Source organism: Dendrobates tinctorius, unplaced genomic scaffold (assembly GCF_039654945.1).
Source record: "Dendrobates tinctorius isolate UK_male_01 unplaced genomic scaffold, ASM3965494v1 ptg000013l, whole genome shotgun sequence".
Classification (NCBI taxonomy): domain Eukaryota; kingdom Metazoa; phylum Chordata; class Amphibia; order Anura; family Dendrobatidae; genus Dendrobates; species Dendrobates tinctorius.
Window position 1 is genome coordinate 10,370,047 of NW_027361681.1, and position 22,736 is coordinate 10,392,782.

The 22,736-nt window shown below is 45.5% G+C and overlaps 1 protein-coding gene and 1 long non-coding RNA gene across 3 annotated transcripts in view; one reads left to right on the top strand and one right to left on the bottom strand.

Annotated features, from left to right (window-relative positions):
- The window catches only part of LOC141069337 (uncharacterized), an 87,223-nt gene extending 78,972 nt beyond the window's left edge, over positions 1–8,251 (top strand). The window contains exon 2 of the long non-coding RNA XR_012226539.1: positions 7,601–8,251. This is a non-coding gene — a long non-coding RNA (uncharacterized lncRNA). The remainder of the gene's footprint in view (positions 1–7,600) is intronic.
- Positions 1–22,736, bottom strand: part of DAB2IP (DAB2 interacting protein) — a 300,678-nt gene that overhangs the window by 204,014 nt on the left and 73,928 nt on the right. The gene's annotated exons all lie outside the window — the stretch shown is intronic.

A 22,736-nucleotide genomic window follows, 5' to 3' on the forward strand; every position in this document is an offset into this window, starting at 1 on the left:
GAATCATTGATGAGGAGGATCAGCATAAGTCTAACACTTATGAGAGGTAATAGGTAAGTAGACAGTAAATGGGAGAAAGAATGATCAGCCCTGGGGAAGTCTTAGAGAGTGGAGTAGAAGTTTTGGCAGAGTAAAGTGTAGGTCAGTGACTGATGGGAATGAAGTTAGATGGTGCAGTATGGTGGATGATGAGAAACATGATGTAATGCAGTATGCAGCATTCAGATCCCCAGTAGGGATGAGCCAGCGTGCTCGGATATAGCCTTATCCGAGTATCGTGGGTGCTCGAGTACTATGTTCAAGTCCCTGTGGCTGCATGATTTGTGGCTGTAAGGCCTCTTTCACACTTCCGTTTTTTCTTGTCAGTTAAAATCCGCCAAAATGGCGGAAAGCGGATCCGTTTGTAACTGATGCAAACGGATGCCATCGGAACGTTTTTTTTTTAAGGATCCGTTGAATGCAGAATTTTAAAGGAACCGCAGTACGGGAAGGGGAGAGAAAGAGAGAGAGAATTTTTTTTTCCACCGCCAGAAAGGATTTCAGGGTTAAATCCCCGGCTGACTTCCTTTCTCCGGGCATGCGCACTGTAAAATGCGGATCCTACAGCAAAAAAAAACGTTGCAGGGTCCGTCCAGGCATGCCAGCGGACGCAAACATTTTGGCGGATCCGCAAAAAACTGGATCCAACGGATGGCCATCCGTCAAGATCCGCCAGTAATGCAACTCAATGGGGAAAAAAACGGATCCGCCCAAAAAAAATGGCGGATCCGTTTTTTTCAAAAACTGGCGGATTTTGACTGATGGTCAAAAACGGAAGTGTGAAAGAGGCCTTAGACATGCCGGCGGACGCAAACATTTTGGCGGATCTGCAAAAAAACGGATCCAACGGATGGCCATCCCGTCAAAATCCGCCGGTAATGCAACTCAATGGGGAAAAAACGGATCCGCCAAAAAAAATTGCGGATCCGTTTGTTTCAAAAACGGAAGTGTGAAAGAGGCTTAAGAGCGTCGAATCATGCAGCCGTGGGGACTCAAACATATTTATTTAGTACCCACGATACTCTGATAACACCTGAGCACACTATATCCAGGCACACTCGCTCATCACTAGTTCCTAGCGCTTAGCCTGGAGGAGAGTGGCAGCAGTGATAATACCATAGCTGGCTGTATTCACAACCATTGATGGAGTGAGATAATATGATTATTATAGAATATTAGAGGATCAGGTGAGTGTGCGGTCAGTGATCTGAAGGGTTATTTCGTACACGAATGGCGGCTGTTAATGAGCACGATACAGAGTATATAGAAGGGAGCAGCAGTACCAATAAGAGGGAGATGAGCACTGCCAGGTTTTATTGGAGTTCTCCATTATCCGGATTAAGACCTCGGCGTCTTGTCCTCCGGCTTAATGCTATTTAAATTTACGAGTTGTCACAGTCTGAGTTGAGGGACCGGCTATTTAGTTTCCAATGTCAAGAGCTGCATATAAAACCAATGTGAAAGGAACATAAAGATCTATGACAACTGATAATACTTTTTATATCCATACAGAGAATAAAAAAAGTCTACAGAAACCTGTGAAAATAGCAGGTTTTTGACATACGAAGAAGAATAATTTCAGAACTTTTTCCACCTTTAACGTCAACCGTAATATGTACAAGTCAATCTTTTTGGGTGGAAAAAGAAAGTTATAGAACAAAAATAATATGGTTGAATAAATCTGCACTCCAAGGCCGGAGTCACACTAAACGTATGGAAAATTGATCTGAGTCTCCCTGCCAAGAGTCGCACAAGTGTTCTCCGTATGGTCATCAGTGTGTAATGCGTTTGCAATGTGATTTTCTTACACCTATGTATCTGTATGGCATCCGTATGACATGTGTATGGCTTTATATTTCTCACTGATTTTCCCCATTGAATTAAATGGCTCAATGCGCTGAAATGAGGAAAATATGTGCATATTTGTCGCAAGCTACATGGATGGTCCGTGTGGCGTCTGAGTTTTTCTCGCACCCATAGGCTTGCATTGGAGAGTCTCGGACAATGTATGCGTACAATCGCAGCATGCTGCGATTTTACACGCACATCGCATACGCCTGAGAAAAAATACGGTGATGTGAGCTGCCCAATAGATTAATACTGGTCCGAGTGCTATGTGATGTTTTCTCACATAGCACACGTCCGTATTCTATGGTAGTGTGACCCCGGCCTAATATTTTGTTGCAGCCCCCTGTGAATTTCAGGCAGCATTGAGCCATTTTTGGTCGTAGTCTCTCAGCACGGCACATCTAAAATTGGTGATCTTTGCCCCCTCTTCCTTGCAGTAGCTTCACATCTGTCACATTGCGGGGGCATCTCCTTTGTAGAACGCCCTCTTCAGGTCACCACAGATTTTCTATTGAATTCAGATATTGCCTTGGGCTGGGCTGTCCATAACCTCCATCTTCTTCTTGTTAAGCCACTTTTTGGTGATTTGGAGAAAGAACACTTAGGGTCATTCTCTTCTCTCTTTAAACATTTTTTTTTACTTTTGGCATGCTTCAATAGTCTCCATAGGAGACTAGAAGCTGCCACATCTCGATTGGCTCTGCTACATGGAATTGGTGATGGCCAACTCACTGAATGAATTTAAGAAAGGAATGGATGCTTTTCTTGTGAGTAACAGTATAGAAGGTAACGAATAACATAATATTATAGGTAGATGGTTGACCCAGCTTAGGGGAATTAATTTTTTTCCCTATGGAGAAAATTGGCTTCTACTCTGTGGGTTTTTTGCCTTCCCCAGGATCAACAATGCAGAACAGCTGCACTAAAAATAGGCTGAACTAAATGGACATAAGGTCTTCCTTCAGCCTTCAAAACTATGCTACATAGAGGCGATAATCAGATAGCCTCTATGTAGTAGAATTGCTGACTTCCTATGAGCGCCGACCACTGGGTGGCGCTCACAGCAATTCGGCACTGACAGCCATAGAGGTCTCCAGGAGACCTTCAGTTTTCATGTCGACACACCGGTGACCCACGATCACATGACGCGTGACACCGGTGTGCGTATTTCCGGCACGATTGCCAGAAGCGCTTGTTAAATGCTGCTGTCAGGTTTAACAGCGGCATTTAACTGGTTAATAGCCGCGGGTGGATTACGATTCCACCAGCGGCTATTGTGGGCACATGTCAGCTGTTCAAAACAGCTGATGTGTCCTGGGAAAGATGTGGGCTTACCACCGGAGCCCACATCAAAGGGAGGGAGTCCATCATCGGCGTAAATATACGCCCGATGTTGGAAAGGGGTTAATATTGCTTCGGGCCTCTTGGCCGCCCCCAGACCAATTTCCTTCTTGTCTGGTCATTAATTTTTGTGGGACATCCAGTTCTAGGTAATGTCACTGTTGTGCCAAAGTTAAGTCACTTCTTGATGACGTCTTCACAGTGTCCATTGTAGATTTAGTGCCTTGGAAATGTTTTTGTACCCTTTTCCTGACTGATTTCAACAATGAGATCCCTTTGGTGTGTTCTCAGCTATTTACAGATCATGGCTGCTGATGTAAAATACAGTTAAGAATATGTCAGGAAAATCCTCCAGTATGTGGGGTTAACCCTGCTCTCTTCACTATACAGTTGTGGCCAAAAGTATTGACACCCCTGCAATTCTGTCAGATAATACTCAGTTTCTTCCTGAAAATGATTGCAAACACAAATTCTTTGGTATTATTATCTTCATTTAATTTGTCTTAAATGAAAAAGCACAAAAGAGAATGAAGCAAAACATTGATCATTTCACACAAAACTCCAAAAATGGGCCAGACAAAAGTATCGGCACCCTCAGCCTAATACTTGGTTGCACAACCTTTAGCCAAAATAACTGCGACCAACCGCTTCCGGTAACCATCAATGAGTTTCTTACAATGCTCTGCTGGAATTTTAGACCATTCTTCTTTGGCAAACTGCTCCAGGTCCCTGATATTTGAAGGGTGCCTTCTCCAAACTGCCATTTTTAGATCTCTCCACAGGTGTTCTATGGGATTCAGGTCTGGACTCATTGCTGGCCACCTTAGAAGTCTCCAATGCTTTCTCTCAAACCATTTTCTAGTGCTTTTTGAAGTGTGTTTTGGGTCATTGTCCTGCTGGAAGACCCATGACCTCTGAGGGAGACCCAGCTTTCTCACACTGGGCCCTACATTATGCTGCAAAATTTGTTGGTAGTCTTCTGATTTCATAATGCCATGCACACGGTCAAGCAGTCCAGTGCCAGAGGCAGCAAAGCAACCCCAAAACATCAGGGAACCTCCGCCATGTTTGACTATAAGGACCGTGTTCTTTTATTTGAAAGCCTCTTTTTTTCTCCTGTAAACTCTATGTTGATGCCTTTGCCCAAAAAGCTCTACTTTTGTCTCATCTGACCAGAGAACATTCTTCCAAAACGTTTTAGGCTTTTTCAGGTAAGTTTTGGCAAACTCCAGCCTGGCTTTTTTAAGTCTCGGGGTAAGAAGTGGGGTCTTCCTTGGTCTCCTACCATACAGTCCCTTTTCATTCAGACGCCCGCGGATAGTACAGGTTGACACTGTTGTACCCTCGGACTGCAGGGCAGCTTGAACTTGTTTGGATGTTAGTCGAGGTTCTTTATCCAACGTCCGCACAATCTTGCGTTGAAATCTCTTGTCAATTTTTCTTTTCCGTCCACATCTAGGGAGGTTAGCCACAGTGCCATGGGCTTTAAACTTCTTGATGAGACTGCGCACGGTAGACACAGGAACACTCAGGTCTTTGGAGATTGACTTGTAGCCTTGAGATTGCTCATGCTTCCTCACAATTTGGTTTCTCAAGTCCTCAGACAGTTCTTTGGTCTTCTTTCTTTTCTCCATGCTCAATGTGGTACACACAAGGACACAGGACAGAGGTTGAGTCAACTTTAATCCATGTCAACTGGCTGCAAGTGTGATTTAGTTATTGCCAACACCTGTTAGGTGCCACAGGTAAGTTACAGGTGCTGTTAATTACACAAATTAGAGAAGCATCACATGATTTTTCGAACAGTGCCAATACTTTTGTCCACCCTCTTTTTTATGTTTGGTGTGGAATTATATCCAATTTGGCTTTAGGACAATTCTTTTTGTGTTTTTTCATTTAAGACAAATTAAATGAAGATAATAATACCAAAGAATTGGTGTTTGCAATCATTTTCAGGAAGAAACTGAGTATTATCTCACAGAATTGCAGGGGTGTCATTACTTTTGGCCACAACTGTATGTGGTTTCAGTATTATTACTGGGGCTTCTGGTGGATTGGTGTAAGGATGAAGAATAATTATGAAAAGAAAAAGCCTACAAGAATTCTGCAGAATATTGCAATAAACACGAGTGAGCAAACCAGACGGAGAAATAAGCGCCAATGACATTTATAAATCGAACACATTACATACCATGTATAGCGCTGATTTATTACCAGCCAATTTCTTGTGGCGGATAATTCCCTCCTGGCCACAGAGAGTTTTAATGGAATACATAATGGTTTCCACAGAGTCAGGGGACAAGAACCCTAGAGCGACCGCCCATCAATACCTGATGAACTTGTATATTGCACACAGTCAGTTGGACCAAATAGTGTAAACTTCAGGAAATAGCAAAACAGTTGCAAGGAGCCAGGGGCTATGTAGGTGTTCCTTCTTCATTACCTACAGTTATGCAGATTCATTTGCATTGTATGTGAGTTAATTGATTTCCAGCATCCACTGGAGAAGATAATAGTTGTGACTGGCTGCAGGGGAAGACAGCTCTGGCTCATAAATTATCAATGTTGAATGTGTTCTAAAATACTCCAGATAGGTTCTAGGGTTAGAGAACGAGTAGACAGCACACATTTCAGCCATGGATTGGAACCACAGTTATGGATTAAGGTCACAGTCACGGAAGTAGCCAGTGTCACAGAGTAGAGCTACAGTTATAGAGAGGAGTTACAGTCATAGAGAGGAGCCACAGTCAAGTATAAGGGTATGTGCACACGTTGCGGATTCCAGTGCGGATTTTTCCGCACAGAATACGCATCTCTTGGCAGAAAACGCAGGTGCATTTTTGATGCGCTTTTTACATACGGATTTGTATGCGGTTTTGTAAGCTAAATAAAGATATGTTTTTTAACAAAAAAAAAAAATTTGTGATGTCATTTCTGTCCAACCTCCTCTTTTACATTTGTCCAACCCACACTCCATTACACATACAGATAAGACAGATGATAATAGATTAGATATTGGATATATAGATAGATATGGGATGGATAGATAAATATGGGATATATAGATACATAGATATATCCATATCCATGTTTATTAATGAACAATGTTTCATTTTAAAAAAAAATTGGAAAAAAATAGCGCGGGCTCCCGCGCAATTTTCTGCGCTAGAGGGGGAAAGCCGAAGGCCGGGGGCCAATATTTGTAGCCTGTGAAGGGGATGTGGGGTTCCCCTATATTTTATAGCCAGAAAGGCTACGCAGACAGCTGCGGGCTGATATTCATAGCCTAGGAAGGGTCCATGGAAATTGGCCCCCCCCGGCTACAAATACCAGCCCACAGCCGCACCAGAAATGGCGCATCTATAAGATGCGCCAATTCTGGCACTTTGCCCCTCTCTTCCCACTCCCGTGTAGCGGTGGGATATGGGGTAATAAGGGGTTAATGTCACCTTGCTATTGTAAGGTGACATTAAGCCCGGTTAATAATGGAGAGGCGTCAATAAGACACCTATCCATTATTAATCTTTTGAAAGGGTTAAAAAAACACACACACACACATAAGAATAAAGTATTTTAATGAAATAAAATACAACACGGTTTTCAAATTTTTATTGCACGCCCAGATCCAAGCGACGCCCTCAGTCTCCTATAATAAAAAGTAAAAATATAAACCAACCGTATACTCCCTGTCCGCACACTCAGGGACACACACACACAGACACGCATAAACACATACACGCAGACCCACGCACACAGTCTCCGCCCACACACTTCCCTCCTCCCGATCTGCAGGATTTCTAGCACCCACATCTGCAGCAAATCTGCAGATCTTTTTTTACATCTGCGGTTTTGCTGCGGATGTGCCTGACTCAATGGAAGTCAATGGGTGCAGAAACGCTGCAGATCCGCAAAAAGAATTGACACGCTACAATAAAAAAAACGCTGCAAATCTGCGCGGATTTTTCCGCAGCATGTGCACAACTAATCTCCATTTCCAATAGATTAACAATGGCTGTGAACTACACTGCGGATTTGATGCGAATCCTTGCGGAATGTGCCTTGTCATGCACTAGGCGCTGGGCATGGAGCCAGGATAATGTGGATACTGTGTCACTGATGTCTGCACTCCGGCACCCCCACCCACCCAGGTACTATTTGATTCAGGCTCCATGCCCAGCGCCTAGTGCATGACCAGGCACATTTAAAATGACTATGGTGTCACTTTTATTATCACACTGAATGCGATTAACTACTCTACTGCAGTCTGTTACTGATGAAGGCCAGTGAGGCCAAAACGTATATTATTTTCTGGCTGCATTAAAAAATCCAAAAAACATTCTAGAAGTTGAGTGCCAAGTTTTCTTTATTATAGAGAGAAGTCATGAGACCCATGGAGAGGAGTCACAGAGAGAAGCCATAGAGGAGAGGAGCCACAGTCACAGAGAGAAGCCACAGTAATGGAGAAGAGCCATAGTCTTGGAGCAGAGCCACAGTCAAGAAGAGGAGTCACAGAGAGGAGCCTCAGTCATGGAGAGAAGTCACACACAAAAGAATACAGCAGTACACTGTAAGCACTAAGTTGTCTGGAAACATTAAATACGTGAAATTTGAGCTATATTACTGCAATATAGAATATAATAATGAAGATACTTAGCGATCTGTCTTTGATAGGACCCTAAACCTAATATTTATCAAACCCGGGAAAGACATGTTTTATTAATATACTAGGTTTATGGTACCATCAAAATATGTTCGCCTTGCCGTGGTTGATGGATTCTCATGAATTGGTCAATTTTTGCACTAAGTACCTTCATTTTTATTAGTATATTCTGCATAGCAGTAATGCAGTTCAAATTTTATATCTCAACCCCGGCCTACCATGTCATAGTAAGTCGAACCCCTCAACTGCTACACTCAGAAACCCCTCTAATATTATTAATATTTCCTGCATGCCTTATATCTCTTTTAATTGTGCCCTTTGGAATTCTCGCTCAGTTTGTAATAAACTCTCCTTCATCCATGACTTCTTCCTTTCTGATTCTCTTAACCTTCTGCCTCTTACTGAAACCTGGATCCAGCAGTCAGACACCACTGCTGCTCTTTCATATGGTGGACTACACTTCTCACATACCCCAAGATCGGGCAACAGAGCAGGTGGAGGCGTTGGTCTGCTCCTATCACCCAAATGTACCTTTCAGGTTATCCATCAAGTACCCTCACTTGTCTTCCCTTCTTTCAAGGTCCATGCCGTCAGACTCTACACCCCCTTCTCCATGTGAGTGGTGGTGGTGTATTGTCCTCTGGGCCCCTCCCATCAGTTCCTGGATCACTTTGCCACCTGGCTTCCACAATATCTCTCCTGTGACATCCCCACCCTCATCATGGGAGACTTCAACATCCCCATTGCTCTTCCCCTCTCACCTTTTATCTCTAACCTCCTCTTTCGGTCTCTCGCAGCATACTAACTCCCCCACGCATGAAGACGGAAACTCCCTCGACTTGGTCTTCTCTCGGCTTTGCTCAGTGGATGATTTCACAAACTCCCCTATCCCGCTCTCTGACCACAACTGTCTATCATTCTCTATCAAGAACTGCCATCCCGCCCAGGTCACCCCCACTTTCCACACTTTTAAAAACATACAGGCCATTAACACCCAGAAACTTATGAAGAACTTGCAATCATCTTTGGCCCCTATGTAATCCCTCTCATGTCCTGATTCTGCACTGAAGCATTACAATGAAACACTGCAAAGTACCCTGGATGAAACTGCACCTCCTATACATAGAACAGCTAGGCACAGACGGCAACAACCCTGGCACACGCTGCAAACACGTTTCCTACAGCGGTACTCCAGGTGTGCTGAACGTCTGCGGAGAAAATCCAATCTACCCTAAGATTTCATCCATTATAAGTTTATGGAGCATGAACGGCGGCACCGTGGATTCCTGACGTGGGCACACAGCGCCAGCCCATTGCAAATTGAGCATATAACAAAACACGCTGTTCCTCTATTCATTTTTGTGCCTTACCTCATCTAGTTCTCGCTAAAGAATGTTCTGATGAAGGTCCTTTTATGAGTCTATTTTGTCTGAATGCATAATAAAAAGAAAATCATGTTTTTTCACTGTTGAGTGCCAAATAATTTTATATTTATCTAACGGGTTGGATACCTAACTTGAGCACCAACGAAACTATTCATGAGTGCCGTGCTCTCTATTATTGAGAAATAAAAAAAGTTATGGCTCTTGGAAGAAAGGGTGAAAAAGAACAAAAGTGCAAAAATAAAACATTATTTGCCATCAAATAGTTAAATAATGTATGAGACTAAAAATTGGAATCAAAGAACAAAGGTCAGTGATCTGAGCAATATTTGAATGGCTCCATATTGTGACACTCTGTGCGACTACATAACAGGAAAGGTCTTGAGATTTCTTCTCCGCATGCAGAGTATTTCCCAGACTGAGAGCAGTGGTGGCTGCCTGGCGCTGACCAGTACTGTACTGGAATCTAGGAATCATGTCCCCCTGTTCCCAGTAATGATGGTTATTAAAATTCCTCAGGACAAATGAGACAATTTGCAGAAATCCCTTTAATGGATTGCACGTAATAAGCATTGCAGGACGCGTGCAGCCCTTATAGTAGCACACTGATTATTAATGTCACAAAGATCGAGCGTGAAATTAACAAGACCTTATTAGCGGCCACTTAGAAACCAAGCTCCCCAGCCCAGTGACTCTGCCAGGGCCGGACTGGGACTAAAATTCAGCCCTGGCATTTGAAGTTACACAGGCCCACTAGTCACATGGTGACTATATAATATCTTTGTACACTTGTAGTTTACAAGAAGTGAGAGATTAACACGACTATATAACATGTAGTCATAGCTGTGCCCAGTATTTCAGCTCAGTCCTATTTATTGCTTTTAGGTACAGTACTCCTCCCAAATCTCTGTCCCCTTTTGTATGCATGATTACAGAATTCCTGGCAGAACTGCTCTCTATTGGGCAACCAGACCCCCTGGTCATAGCCGCCCCTATCATACCTCCCAACTTTTGAAGAAGGGAAAGACGGACAAAGATTGCGGCGCGCTCACATGGCCGGCATCCCCGATTCCAAGGCGATCCTGCTGTCTGCGCTGTCGGAGGAGGACACGGTGATGGATCTGAAGCATTCCTAGTTCCGTCACAATCTCCTCAAGAAATTATCTCATTTCCGGTCAGCTTCCAGCACATCACTTCCGGTGGAATGTCATGTGTGTGTTTTAAAATGCTCCTCGGGGCTCCGCCGTGTACTCCTGTGTCCGTGGGAAAAGCACGCTTTGTATGCTTTGTACACACTTGGCTCCGCTCCGTACATCCCGTACACATATGGCTCCACTCCGTACACACACGGCTCCACTCTGTCCACCTCGCACACACGCGGCTCCTCTCCGTACACCTCGCACACGCGCGGCTCCTCTCCGTACACCTCGCACACGCGCGGCTCCTCTCCGTACACCTCGCACACGCGCGGCTCCTCTCCGTACACTTCGCACACGCGCGGCTCCGCTCCGTACACTTCGCACACGCGCGGCTCCGCTCCGTACACTTCGTACACGCGCGGCTCCGCTCCGTACACTTCGTACACGCGCGGCTCCGCTCCGTACACCTCGTACACGCGCGGCTCCGCTCCGTACACCTCGTACACGCGCGGCTCCGCTCCGTACACCTCGTACACGCGCGGCTCCGCTCCGTACACCTCGTACACGCGCGGCTCCGCTCCGTACACCTCGTACACGCGCGGCTCCGCTCCGTACACCTCGCACACACGCGGCTCCGCTCCGTACACCTCGCACACACGCGGCTCCGCTCCGTACACCTCGCACACACGCGGCTCCGCTCCGTACACCTCGTACACCCTCGGCTCCGCTCCGTACACCTCGTACACACACGGCTCCGCTCCGTACACCTCATACACACACAGCTCTGCTACATCCACACTGTAAATCCTGACCCCACACATACTTACCTCAACCAGCACCATGACAACAGCAAAGCAGAGTCTTGCAGACGGTAGAGGCAAGGCTGAGCGCACAGGACCTGTGATGAGGTCACAGGAGGGGCTGAGTCAGGGGTGACATGTTCGGGGGTCTGGACAAAGGCTCCTGATCATGTGACCCCCTGACTCCTCCCCTCCTGTGACCTCATCACAGGTCCTGCGAACAGAGCCAGCAGGCAAGCGAGTGCGACGCTGTGAGTGGCTGGGGGGGAGGGGGTCTCATGCTAGGGCGAGGATGGGGGAGGGGGCGTGGCGGCTTATCTCCCTGCAGTGCGGGAGGAACTTGGAAACTATCACCGCCGTGCCCGCAGAGGGCCGGCGGCAGGAGAAACAGTGGCCGCAGCAGCTGGCAAGCGGCCAGATGATTGGGCGCTGCCGCCCGCGGCCCACGTGACAGCGGCCCAGCGGGAAAATGCCCGGTTGGTTATATTGCCAATCCGGGCCTGGACTCTGCCCTGGACCTTCAGCCCCATAATATAATGTCACCTCAAATTATCTGTAACGAGGAGAGGTGTCGCCACAGCTGCATGTGTGCTGCACCCTCTCATTAAGCCGGAGGGTGACACGATGCAGGGAAGAACGGGCACGTCCGCAACTTTGTATGCTGTAAACTGAGAGACAGAAACATATTCACTATCATGAATTGATAAGTCTTATAATGTGAGCATTCCTGTGGCCTGAGTGGCCTGTGTGCAGTATGGAGAGGCAGACTACTGAACAAGATACAGCCAGTCTGTGCAGCCTGGAGAGGCAGTCTACTTTACAGCAGGTAATGCATGTCTGCAGCATGGAGGGTAGAGGTACTTAGTTCATTCTCATCACACAGCACATCTGGATGTCTCCACTTGCAGGAGAAGTAGAGATGAGATGGAGGATTATGCGAGCAGTAAGGAAAGTTATACCCTGTTGAATTGCCAAATAACCTCCGATCCTCCAGGGCCGCCAATCAGTCAGGCTTTAGAGATAATCACATGGTCTAGTATGACATTATCCTCACCTACTGTATCCTCACCCATCCCTTGTAGATTGTGAGCCCTCGCAGGCAGGGACCTCTCTTCTCCTGTACCAGCCGTGAGTTGTATTGTTTAAGATTATTGTGCTCGTTTTTATTATGTATACCCCTCCTCACATGTAAAGCGCCTTGGAATAAATGGTGCTATAGTCAGGGCTGTGGAGTCGGTAAGCCAAACCTCCGAATCCTCAATTTCCACGACTCCGACTCGCTCATACATGGCTCATGTTTAAAAGGGTTGTCCGGGCTTTTCACATAATCTCAGCACATATCTTGGCTGCAGAATTATGACAATAAGTAATTTACTTTCTGTCACTAGTTTGCACGGTTTTCTAGATATTCTGAACAGAACGTCCAAGGGGGTGTGTGTTATGGCATTGAAATGAGAACTAGTCATAACCTCCTACTCTACTCCAAACATGCCCTCTATAGCAACAACCCCACCCTCCATAGCTACAGGCCCTCCCCGTCCACATGACATAACTCATTATCAGTAATTCCTTCCCTCACTGTCCCAGGCTGCTGGCAGCAGTGAGAACAGACTGTGTAATGGCCAGTGATGGGGGTCTGCAGCTTCTAATCTGCACAGGGGATGGCAGTCACTGATGTAATCTGTTGTGTGACAAAGCCTCTGCTGTGTGAATGAGACAGCTCTGTGTCACTGATGTCTTCACACAGCAGCAGATTTGGTGCAGTGTATGTATGAGCACTGTGTCTCTAATGACACAAATACTGATGGGAGCAGCCTGTCCCAGAATACAGGACGATTTTCCCTCCTCCTCACTACTTTCACTTTCCGTAGATCACTGTGCTTCCTCTATACTCTAGAACTCTCTACCCCAACACATCAGGCTCTCGCCTACCACGGAAACCTTCAAAAGGAACCTGAAGACCCCACCTATTCCGATAAGCCTACAACCTGCAGCAATCCTCAGTCTTCTGAACCGCTGCACGACCAACTCTACCCTCACCTAGTGTATCCTCACTAATCCCCTGTAGACTGTGAGCCCTTGCAGGTAGGGTCCTCTCTCCTTCTGTACTTGTTTTGCTCATGTTTATTGTACTTTTCTATATTTGCCCCTTTTCACATGTAAAGAACCATGGAATAAATGGTGCTATAAAAATGTATAAGAATAATAATAACAATAATAATAAAAAAGTGATACATTTATTGTAGTAAAATGGCAACAAGAGTCTTTTAATCATTATTATGATACAATAATCAAGCAATTTAGATAGAACATAAAATATATTTATTGGAATACAACTTTATAACAAAAAAACTTTTGCATACTTACAATTTATTATACACTATCCAGTAAGTGGGGAAAAAAAACAGTTTTCAACAAAAACGTACTGAATAACATTTGTGCAGTCTATGAATTTGTTCGGAGAAATAGTATCGCCTCCATAAGATCCTCCTTCATAGATGACCTCAAATCTGACCTAATTATTTTAAAGCTAGAGAACAACCTCTCTACACTAACTTAGGTTGGAGGCAAAGCCGTAACCACATGGGCAATATCCCTAACAATTTCAGGGTGTAAAGGAATTGCCTCGTGCACAGTCAGTTTTGATGAACTATTGAACTCTTCTACTTCTTTGAGAGCAAGTGAAAATTGTTGCTGAAATATGGTCAATCTGTTTTCTATGGGAGTGGAATCTTTTTCCCTGTGGCAACGCTTTGCCTGCTCCATGTCGTCCAAACACTTTTCTAAATCAAACTCCTCATATGATGAGGATGAAGAAACGGCAGCAGTAGCACTGTCAGGACCCAAGTCCTCTTGCTCTTGGCCGTCCTGTAGCCCACTCATCCTAACTGCTACCTCAGTCAGAGCTTCTTTTCCTTTAGTAAGCAGTTGATCATCCTGCAATATACGATGACTCGGGTCCACAAACAGCTGCCAGAAGAATTTTATTTTCTAATAGCAGTGTCTCTCTCTCTGTTTCATTGAAGCAGCAATGCCATCTGCGATTAAACCTCCTCTTTGGGACAGGCAAAATAGCAAGTTCTTCCACTACTTTATAAAAATGCCAGGAATTAAATCTTCAGCTTGTAACTTTTTAGTCACTGTAAATAGGTGATGAAGCCATTCCTTCAATTCAGCCACCTGTATCTTCTTTCTAAGTTCTTGTGTGGTTTGTCCGATATAAATTTTGGGACCTTTGCATATCAATGCCTAGACCAAATTTTTGGACTTACAATTAAAGAAGGTCATAGAATGTACCCAGGAAGAGAGAGTGGGAAGTGAGATTTCTTCACCCCCAGTAGTCAGGTGGCAGATGTTACAACTCCCACATGGGAAAGTACCCTGTAGTCGTGATCCCCTATTGAGTCTTTGGGTGGATCTTTTGAAATGACTATGACATATATAGTCTTTGAGATCTTTTTGAATCTGGCAACTTGAGTGCCACTGTATGCTAGGCCTCGAACGGCGCCTGCGTATTTGTGGCTGCTATTCTGCGCATGCGCTGGCTCTTTGCTGATCTATTAAGGTTTATTTTTATTTGGTTTGCGCATGTTAGCCTGTCATAATTCATTTCATTTCATGTGGCGTCATTCATTGCGCATGCACATTAAGTCATTTCTTGTGGACATGGAATCTTATTTTGACTTTGCTTACACGCATGCGCCAATTCTCCGGTTGTCATGTTGCCATGGTTTTGCCACCTTAGCGGGACGCACTTCCGTCTTGTCCAGTCGTCGTCCACGTGGTAAGCGCCGCAGCTGCTGCTGATACTGTATCTATCTATCTATCTATCTATCTATCTATATATATATATATATATATATATACACACACACACACACACACACACACAGTACAGACCAAAAGTTTGGACACACCTCATTTGAAGAGTTTTGTTTATTTTCATGACTATGAAAATTGTAGATTCACTCTGAAGGCATCAAAACTATGAATTAAAGGGGTTGTCCGGGCTTTTCATATAATCTCAGTGCATATCTGGGCTGCAGAATGCTGACAATAAGTAATTTACCTTCTATGGCCAGTTTGCAGCATTTGCTAGATATCATCTCTTGCTTGTACAAAAAACGTCCAGGGTGGTGGTGGGGGGGTGTTCTGGCATTGAAATGAGAACTGGTCGTTTCCTCCTCACTAGTTTCACTTTCCATAGATCACTGTTCAGTGTGTGTCTGGGGGAGGAGCAGCTGCTCTCTGCACTGAGGCTGCTAGAGGGGGAGGATTTGTTACTGTGTGAGGAGGGATAGGCTTGTTCATGTGGTCGGGGAGGGCCTGTTGCTATGGAGGGTGGGGTTGTTGCTATAGAGGGCATGTTTTTAGTAGAGTAGGAGGAAACGACCAGTTCTTATTTCAATGCCAGAACACACACCCCCTGGACGTTTTTATTACAAGCAAGAGCTGATATCTAGCAAACCCTGCAAACTGGCCACAGAAGGTAAATCACTTATTGTCAGCATTCTGCAGCCCAGATATGCACTGAAATTATGTGAAAAGCCCGGACAACCCCTTTAACACATGTGGAATTATATAATTAACAAAAAAAATGTGAAACAACTGAAAATATGTCTTATATTCTAGGTTCTTCAAAGTAGCCACCTTTTGCTTTGATTACTGCTTTTCACACTCTTGGCATTCTCTTGATGAGCTTCAAGAGGTAGTCACCGGAAATGGTTTTCACTTCACAGGTGTGCCCTGTCAGGTTTTATAAGTGGGATTTCTTGCCTTATAAATGGGGTTGGGACCATCAGTTGTGTTGTGCAGAAGTCTGGTGGATACACAGGTGATAGTCCTACTGTATAGACTGTTAGAATTTGTATTATGGCAAGAAAAAAGTAGCTAAGTAAAGAAAAACGAGTGGCCATCATTACTTTAAAAAATGAAGGTCAGTCAGTTCGAAAAATTGGGAAAACTTTGAAAGTGTCCCCAAGTGCAGTGGCAAAAACCATAAAGTGCTACAAAGAAACTGGCTCACATGAGGACCGCCCCAGGAAAGGAAGACCAAGAGTCACCTCTGCTGCAGAGGATAAGTTCATCCGAGTCACCAGCCTCAGAAATCGCAGGTTAACAGCAGCTCAGATTAGAGACCAGGTCAATGCAACACAGAGTTCTAGCAGCAGACACATCTCTAATACAACTGTTAAGAGGAGAGTTTGTGCAGCAGGCCTACATGGTAAAATAGCTGCTAGGAAACCACTGCTAAGGACAGGCAACAAGCAGAAGAGTCTTGTTTGGGCTAAAGAACACAAGGAATGGACATTAGACCAGTGGAAATCTGTGCTTTGGTCTGATGAGTCCAAATTTGAGATCTTTGGTTCCAACGACCGTGTCTTTGTGCAACGTAGAAAAGGTGAACGGATGGACTCTACATGCCAGGTTCCCACCGTGAAGCATGGAGGAGGAGGTGTGATGGTGTGGGGGTGCTTTGCTGGTGACACTGTTGGGGATTTATTCAAAATTGAAGGCATACTGAACCAGCATGGCTACCACAGCATCTTGCAGCGGCATGCTATTCCATCCGGTTTGCGTTTAGTTGGACCATCATTTATTTTTCAACAGGACAATTACCTCAAACACACCTCCAGGCTGTGTAAGGGCTATTTCACAAGAAGGAGAGTGATGGGGTGCTACGCCAGATGACCTGGCCTCCACAGTCACCAGACCTGAACCAAATCGAGATGGTTTGGGGTGAGCTGGACCGCAGAGTGAAGGCAAAAGGGCCAACAAGTGCTAAGCATCTCTGGGAACTCCCTCAAGACTGTTGGAAGACCATTTCCGGTGACTACCTCTTGAAGCTTATCAAGAGAATGCCAAGAGTGTACAAAGCAGCAATCAAAGCAAAAGGTGGCTACTTTGAAGAACCTAGAATATAAGACATATTTTCAGTTGTTTCACACTTTTTTGTTAATTATATAATTCCATATGTGTTAATTCATAGTTTTGATGCCTTCAGGGTGAATCTACAATTTTCATGGTCATATATATATATATACACACACTGCTCAAAAAAATAAAGGGAACACTTAAACAACAGAATATAACTCCAAGTAAATCAAACTTCTGTGAAATCAAACTGTCCACTTAGGAAGCAACACTGGTTGACAATCAATTTCACATGCTGTTGTGCAAATGGAATAGACAACAGATGGAAATTATTGGCAATTATCAAGACACCCTCGATAAAGGAGTGGTGTGCACATACCCTTAGAGGAGAAAAGCAGTAGGAAAAAACACATTTTTTTAACGCCATTTACCGATCATCATAAATAATCTGATTGCTGTGTTTTGTAGGTCGTTAAGATTGTAGGGCTGATTTGTTAATTTTATTATTTAAAAAAAGTGCAATAAAATGATAATAATGTAATTGTTTTTCAATATCTTTTAGTAGTTTTATTTTTAATATTACTTTTGTTTTCCCTCCAGAATACAGGGACATAGAAATACACTGCTATGTACAGATGTATATCTATGTACCAGTATAATCTGCCTATACGGTCAGAGACTGCAGTGCAGTTTCAAGTATAGAAAATCCTCCCAAGCTGCCTGCAAGGATACAATTGTGGGTTTCATTTCCAGGGAGACCAGATCACAAGAAAAGAAGAGAATTGTTTAATTGTGAGACGTTGGCCTCACCCCAGAGGAGCTACAGAGCGATGAAGACATTGCACGGGACAGAGTAAGTCGAGACAATGCCCTGACCTGCTGGGACAGTGGGCCTCTCAAATTGGGAAAATTGGGACAGTCCAGGAAAGCTGGGAGCTATGACAGCAGGGATTACATTACAGTGGGAGCAGTCATTTACCCTAGTGGACATATTTTTATGCAGCGGGGAATAGTTATATACGGTCGAGGCAGTCACATAAAAGGGTTGAGCTGGTTATATACAGTAGGGGATGGTTATACACAGCGGGGCAGTTATATATAGCAGAGGTTGCGGTTTTGTGTTTTGTCCTTCTCTATTATCAATGTGCTGAGGTTCTTTCCATCGTTGTGACGATGTGACGATCACATAATACCCTCAGTTCCAGGACCCCGCAGAGACACTCTCATGTAGATGTCATTCTCTTCCTGCTGTAAAGGCTTTGCAAATAACACATGTATCACGCCTGACAGAGCGGGAGGAAATGCAGCAAATTTTCATCTATTATTCATAGTACAGGAGCTCATATTCTGCCTCCTTATACCTTGTCTACAGGATTATTATGCTTTGCTTATATAGCGCTATCTTATTCCGCAGCGCTTTACAAACATTATATCACTGTCTCCAATGGGGTTCACAATTTAAATTCCCTATCAGCATGTCTTTGTAGTGTGGGAGGAAACAAGGGAACCCAGAGGAAACCCTCACAAACCCGGGGAGAACATACAAACTCCTTGCAGATGTTGTCCTTGTTGGGATTTGAACCCATGACCCCAGCGCTGCAAGGTTACAGAGCTAACCACTGAGCCACCATGCTGCCCATTCACTATGCTGATACAGGTACAGGGGGTTATGTGATTTGCAGACAGCAACAGTGTGGCTGAGGGGCACTAAGGATCCCCCTTATTACACACGTCACGTCATTACTGCTAATTTTCACAGAGTTATTATAGATTATGGATACCGTATATTGTGCACTCCACAATTCCCTGCTTGGTAGCCTCTACTATCTTGTACGAGCCTAAAAGTCTGAATGATCCATGATCCTGAGCGCCTAACCAAGTTTTCTGCATCACTTCATGTCTAGTGTCCTAAGGCAATTCTAGAAACAGTGGATGCTGACACAGTGGTGTTGATCCCTACAAAAAGGAACCCTGTGAAGTCAGTGCGATGTAGACTGCTGTGAGCTTAAACGGTGGTGAGGACCCCTGTGAGCCTACACGGTGGTGAGGACCCCTTTGAGCCTACACGGTGGTGAGGACCCCTGTGATCAGACTATATGGTGAGGACCACTGTGAGCAGAATATAAAGTGAGGAAACCTGTGATCAAACTATAAGGTAAGGACCCCTGTGATCAAACTATAAGGTGAGGACCCCTGTAATCAGACTATAAAGTGAGGACCCCTGTGAACAGACTATAAGGTGAGGAGTCCTGTGAGCAGTCTATAAGGTGAGGACCCCTGTGAGCACACTATATTATATTGCCATTTATCCCATGGTGCTTTACATGTGAAAAGGGTTGTACATAATAAAACCGAGTACAGTAATCTTAAACGATACAAGTGACCGACTGGTACAGGAGGAGAGAGGACACTGCCTGCGAGGGCTCACAATCTACAAGGGATGGGAGAGGATACAGTAGGCGAGGGTAGAGCTGGTCGTGCAGCGGTTTGTTGGATCGGTAGTTACTGTAGGTTGTAGGCTTGTCGGAAGAGGTAGTTCTTCAGATTCCTTTTGAAGGTTTCCATGGTAGGCAAGAGTCTGATATGTTGGGATAGAGAGTTCCAGAGTAGGGGGGATGCGTGGTAGAAATCTTGTATGCGATTGTGGGAAGAGGAGATAAGAGGTAAGTAGAGAAGGAGATCTTGTGAGGATCAGCGGTTGCGTTCAGGTAAGTACTGGGAGACAAGGTTACAGATGTATGGAGGAGACAGGTTGTGGATGGCTTTGTATGCCATTGTTAGGGTTTTGAACTGGAGTCTCTAGGTAATGGGGAGTCAATGAAGGGATTGACAGAGAGGATAGGCTGGGGAATAGCAAGTGGGATAAGTGGATTAGTTGAGCAGCAGAGTTTAGGATAGATTGGAGTGGTACAAGACTGTTAGAGGGGAGGCCACAGGAGGGTGCAGTAGTCAAAGCAGGAGATGATGAGTGCATGGACTTGGGTTTTGGCAGATTCTTGATTGAGGAATGTACAAATCTGGAAATATTTTTGAGTTGGAAGGAAGTGGAAAGGGATTGTATATGTAGTCTGAAGGAGAGATCAGAGTCAAGGGAGCTTCTGGGACTGGGGAGAGTGAACAGCCATTTACTTTAATGGATAGGTCCGTTGAGGGAGTTGAGTAAGATTGGGGAAAGATAATGAATTCTGTTTTGTCCATATATGGTGAAGACCACTGTGAGCAGACTATAAGGTCAGGACTCCTGTGAGGAGACTATAAGGTGAGGACGCCTGTGAGCATACTATATGGTGAGGATGCCTGTGAGCAGACGATAAGGTGAGTACGCCTATGAGCAGACTATAAGGTGAGGACGCCTGTGAGCAGACTATAAGGTGAGGACGCCTGTGAGCAGTCTATAAGGTAAGGACGCCTGTGGTCAGACTACAAATTGAGGACACCTGTGATCAGACTACAAGGTGAGGACGCCTGTGATCAGACTACAAGATGAGGACGCCTGTGAGCAGTCTATAAGGTAAGGACGCCTGTGATCAGACTACAAAGTGAGGACACCTGTGATCAGACTACAAGGTGAGGATGCCTGTTATCAGACTACAAGGTGAGGATGCCTGTTATCAGACTACAAGGTGAGGACGCCTGTGATCAAACTGCAAGGTGAGGACGCCTGTGATCAAACTGCAAGGTGAGGACGCCTGTGATTAAACTGCAAGGTGAGGACGCCTGTGATTAAACTGCAAGGTGAGGACGCCTGTGATCAAACTGCAAGGTGAGGACGCCTGTGATCAAACTGCAAGGTGAGGACGCCTGTGATCAAACTGCAAGATGAGGACGCCTGTGATCAAACTGCAAGGTGAGGACGCCTGTGATCAAACTGCAAGGTGAGGACGCCTGTGATTAAACTGCAAGGTGAGGACGCCTGTGATCAGACTACAAGGTGAGGACGCCTGTTATCAGACTACAAGGTGAGGACGCCTGTTATCAGACTACAAGGTGAGGACGCCTGTGATCAAACTGCAAGGTGAGGACGCCTGTGATCAAACTGCAAGGTGAGGACGCCTGTGATCAAACTGCAAGGTGAGGATGCCTGTGATTAAACTGCAAGGTGAGGACGCCTGTGATTAAACTGCAAGGTGAGGACGCCTGTGATCAAACTGCAAGGTGAGGACGCCTGTGATCAAACTGCAAGGTGAGGACGCCTGTGATCAAACTGCAAGATGAGGACGCCTGTGATCAAACTGCAAGGTGAGGACGCCTGTGATCAAACTGCAAGGTGAGGACGCCTGTGATTAAACTGCAAGGTGAGGACGCCTGTGATCAGACTACAAGGTGAGGACGCCTGTTATCAGACTACAAGGTGAGGACGCCTGTTATCAGACTACAAGGTGAGGACGCCTGTGATCAAACTGCAAGGTGAGGACGCCTGTGATCAAACTGCAAGGTGAGGACGCCTGTGATCAAACTGCAAGGTGAGGACGCCTGTGATCAAACTGCAAGGTGAGGACGCCTGTGATTAAACTGCAAGGTGAGGACGCCTGTGATCAGACTGCAAGGTGAGGACGCCTGTGATCAGACTACAAGGTGAGGACGCCTGTGATCAAACTGCAAGGTGAGGACGCCTGTGATTAAACTGCAAGGTGAGAACGCCTGTGATCAGACTACAAGGTGAGGACGCCTGTGAGCAGACTATATGGTGAGGACGCCTGTGATTAAACTGCAAGGTGAGGACGCCTGTGATCAAACTGCAAGGTGAGGACGCCTGTGATCAAACTGCAAGGTGAGGACGCCTGTGATCAAACTGCAAGGTGAGGACGCCTGTGATCAGACTGCAAGGTGAGGACGCCTGTGATCAGACTACAAGGTGAGGACGCCTGTGAGCAGACTATATGGTGAGGACGCCTGTGATTAAACTGCAAGGTGAGGACGCCTGTGATCAAACTGCAAGGTGAGGACGCCTGTGATCAGACTGCAAGGTGAGGACGCCTGTGATCAGACTACAAGGTGAGGACGCCTGTGAGCAGACTATATGGTGAGGACGCCTGTGATTAAACTGCAAGGTGAGGACGCCTGTGATCAAACTGCAAGGTGAGGACGCCTGTGATCAAACTGCAAGGTGAGGACGCCTGTGATCAAACTGCAAGGTGAGGACGCCTGTGATTAAACTGCAAGGTGAGGACGCCTGTGATCAGACTGCAAGGTGAGGACGCCTGTGATCAGACTACAAGGTGAGGACGCCTGTGATCAAACTGCAAGGTGAGGACGCCTGTGATTAAACTGCAAGGTGAGGACGCCTGTGATCAGACTGCAAGGTGAGGACGCCTGTGATCAGACTACAAGGTGAGGACGCCTGTGATTAAACTGCAAGGTGAGGACGCCTGTGATCAAACTGCAAGGTGAGGACGCCTGTGATCAGACTACAAGGTGAGGACGCCTGTGAGCAGACTATATGGTGAGGATGCCTGTGAGCAGACGATAAGGTGAGTACGCCTATGAGCAGACTATAAGGTGAGGACGCCTGTGATCAGACTGCAAGGTGAGGACGCCTGTGATCAAACTGCAAGGTGAGGACGCCTGTGATCAGACTACAAGGTGAGGATGCCTGTGATCAGACTACAAGGTGAGGATGCCTGTGATCAGACTACAAGGTGAGGACGCCTGT